Genomic DNA, 4,013 nt, shown 5'->3' on the forward strand with positions numbered 1-4,013 from the left:
AAAGTATGTGTTTGTGCTCTCTGCATGTGGGGAAAAGGGAAACTCCAGTAAGAGCAGTATGAGCTGTGGTTAGGTTGCTGCTCCAGTACCCTCTTCCAGCCTGTTAACTAAGGTCATGTCTGCATCACTGTTGTAGGATCTAGTGCTAACGCCCTAGTAAGTAGGCTATGAAGTCACATAAAACAGTAATATCAGCCATCTTATTTGCAAATAGTCAAATGCTTACCAAGTATTTCTATAGGAGTGGATGATCTAGGCTAAAATCCATATTGTCAGCAGTCTGAAGCTGAAAGCTTAGGTGAAGCCAAGTTTTGAAAAACAGTGGCATCCTTGTTCTGTTCTAAGTAACTAAGACAGTAATGGAGAGAAGTAGTATTCTTCTCATGCATTCACTTAACAAATCTTTCTTTTGATTTGGAGAACAGCATGACTTGCCCTTTGATGTGCAACTGTTAATATGCTGAAGCTGAAAAATAGTCTGAATTCATAACTATGAAATCCTGGTTTCTTTGATTTAATAACAAATCTTCTTTTCAGTAATCGGATCACTCATTAGCTTCCTCACAATATGTTAACTGGCATTGTCTGCTTACATTTCAGAAACAACCAATCATAATGGTTTGAGCAAGAGTGTAGTGAGCTATAAAGCAGAGGCAGAACACCAATTAAATTCTCCTCCACTTTACTGCAGCATAGACCAAAGCTGTGTTTATCTTGAAAGCAATGGTTTAATAATGTAGAAAAGTTTCCAGAATCGCATTAATAAAGACTCACACTGTGCCCTAGGAGGGTTATCCATGGAAAGGAGATGGGTGACCAGTCTCCCTGAAGATGCAGAGGAGGATCAGAGGAATCAGATTATTGTTCGACAGAACAGTTGATGACAAAAATATTACAGAAATTTATGCTTATGTAATACTGTGATTATTTTTTTCAATATATGCAGAGATTGACGGATAAGAAAGGGGTGTGATAGGAGAGGAGCAGTGTCCCATATGAAACACTGAATGCTTGAAGTAGAAGAGACGGTGAAGAAGGGCAACAGTAAGAATTTACAGCACTATGCTAGAGATGGCGATCAAGTGAAGCAGGCTTTCCCTTCTTCCTCTGCACTTGGAGCCTCACTTAGGCATCTGAAGATGTGTTGAGGAGTGAATGGAGAGATGAAGCCACCTACCATGCCTCCATAGTGACTAATATTGCATTTGTTTTTATTTGGTTGTCTGGAAGGGGCTTTGGGGGAAGTGGAGTACTGACCACACAAAGTAAGTTGTCTTTGTACCTTCTCAATGCATGGGAGCAGTTTCCAGACAGTGTGGGGAAAGTGAGGGAAGTGACCTGTGTATGAGGCCCAGAGCTGATTGTGGCACAGGGAGAGGTGGAGTGTCTGAGGGGTTTTGCTCGTGAGGCTTCCTGCTGGTCAGATTGGCAGCTGAAGCGCTCGGTGTGACTGGTTTGTGGCCTCATTGGGAAAGGTCTCCAGTCAAGAGCTGTAATTAGCCCTGGTTTTGAGCAATTTGCCCTGAGCTGATGCCCTCAGCAATACCCAGAGCCAGCCTGGTTCATCACACTTGTGTTTTAAAATACATGCCATAAATATATAGCAATTCAACATGACCAAGGTGGTTGATACAGGACATTTAATTGTGAGACTTTGGGTAAGTCATTGAATCTCTCTATACCTCAATTTCCCCCTTGCTAAAATGGATATAACACTACCTGCCTTTCCTTGACCTCAAATAAATGTTCTTTTTATAATTGAAATGTTAACATTGCACTAATATAGTGTTTTACATTTAGTACATATATTTTTTTTTCTTACCTGACAACTATATTTTCTGAACTAGTATATCTTTGCCTTTTACGTGAATGCTTTTAATAATTAATATTGATTGCTAAAATGCTTCAATTTAATATTATAAGCTTGTCACCACCCGTAGTGATTGGGATCTTTGTGTAATGAAAATGTTATGAAGAAGACCAACTGCCTCGGGCACTTAATATGCAGTTCCACAGTAATGAGACTATTACCAATTAGATTAGCTGACCTTCCTGTTCAAGTCACTTTGCCTAGGTTGTCCCTTGGAGCAGTAGGTTTCTAAATTGCAGTGGAGGATTTTCCATGCTTATGTGTTTCCTGGTCAGAGTCTGAATAATAAGATCACCAACCATAATAACCTTTCAGATAATGAATAGACTATCCAAGTTCCATCCTCACGCTAGGTGTGAATTGCTAATTATTTTGAACCTCTCTTCTCTCCCTCCTTTGTCAGCTACTGAATTATTAGAATCCATTTACCCAAGACAAGGAAGCACTAATAGAACAGGATGTGTATTCATCAGTCAATGTACACATACCTTGCATACATAATGACATAAGGCAAAGCTAATTGAAATTGATTATAGCAAAGAAGTTTTAATATTCCTGCTCTATGAGTTGAGAGGCTCACTAACCTATTCATGAGTTACAGCCAAGCTATTTTATGAGGAACTTTAATCTGGTACATACTTGGAACTGCCCGAGGTGAAAAGGTGACCTAATTGTCCCAAAGAGAAGAATCCTCCATCTGACCTTTGCTGACTTTTATTCACCTGGGACACTCAAAAGCAAATCCTTGAGGTTTGCAACCATTGTAAATCAACATTAATTTCTCCTCTAGTGTCTGATCTTGCTGCATTGAAGTCAATGGAGAAGCATTAGGCCTAGAGGATAGAGCATTGGTCTGGGACAGACATTTCAGTTGTATGGCTAGCTCTGCAGTGGCTTAACGTGGATATTGGGTAAGTAAGTCACTTCACCTCTCTGTGCTTCATCGTCCCCATCTGTAAAATAAGGATAATGACAGTGATCTCCTTTGTGAAATGCTTTCCAAACAACTGAGGAAAAGCTAAGTGTTTTATATGTTATCTGTCAGAGGCTGAACTCAGACATGCCATGCTTTTATGGAATAGCACTGCCCCATTGTAGTGGAAGTATAAAAATGTGTAAAATGTCCCCTGTTGAGGTTCCATTTTTCATAGTTTATCTCAACCCAAAGATTTATTTTTAAAGTTGGAAGAAAATCCCTTGAGGTATTTTTAATTAATCTGAGAACTACAGTGAAAGTTTTGTTATCCAGCATTCATGGGAAATAAGGGTTTCCAGTTATTTGAATGTGTCAGATAACAAAGCTTACTGCCATACCCCCATCCCATACCAGTAGAGCTGGCTCCTTACAGCTGAAGGCAGGCTGAGGGAGAAAGAGGAGTCTACTGATGATGCCACTCGGTTGTGCTGGCAGTCAGAAGCCCCAAAACAGCTGGGTGGATAGGTGAGAGTCAGATGTGTGCCTGAAGGCAATATTGCAGCTGGGGCCACGCCACTTAACAAAGTTTTCCAGTTAACAAAGTGCTGGTTAACAAAGCTTTCATTGTATGTGATTGGGCATAGGTGTGTAGGGACTGATATGTTTACTCCACAATAAAACACACTAGACTGGTCCATGTTAGCTGAGTTGAGTTTATGGAGGTATGAAATTGCAGCATGGGCATCTGGGCTTGGACTAGAGCCCCCGCTCTGGGGTCTCCCTTACTTGTGGGGACTTAGAACCCAGACTTCAGCCCAGGCCTGGGTGTCTCCCCCCGAAGTTGTATATCTCTGTAGCCAGTGAGCCTGAATGAGCTGGCATAATATTTGTATTGCCCTGTAGACACACCATGCCTATGCTTGTAATTTTAAAGATGTAAGATTTCCAAAGATCTTTTTCCCATGAATAATTCAAAACCAACTGAACTTACAACTTCTTAAGTATCTGGACACCAAAGAAAAATAATATTTGAGATTAATGAATTTGAACATTTCTTTTAACATTAAGTTTTGTACAGATGTAATAAATATTTTCTCCAAATATTAAGATATATATTGACTAGTATACTATGAAATTTTGTAAAATACAATGCACCAGTTTGACAGACAGATACAGTATAGGAACAATATTTTGTGTATCTTTAGCTTGAGCCCAAATTCCATAGAA

The sequence above is a fragment of the Pelodiscus sinensis genome, chromosome 1 (assembly GCF_049634645.1).
Source record: "Pelodiscus sinensis isolate JC-2024 chromosome 1, ASM4963464v1, whole genome shotgun sequence".
NCBI lineage: Eukaryota > Metazoa > Chordata > Testudines > Trionychidae > Pelodiscus > Pelodiscus sinensis.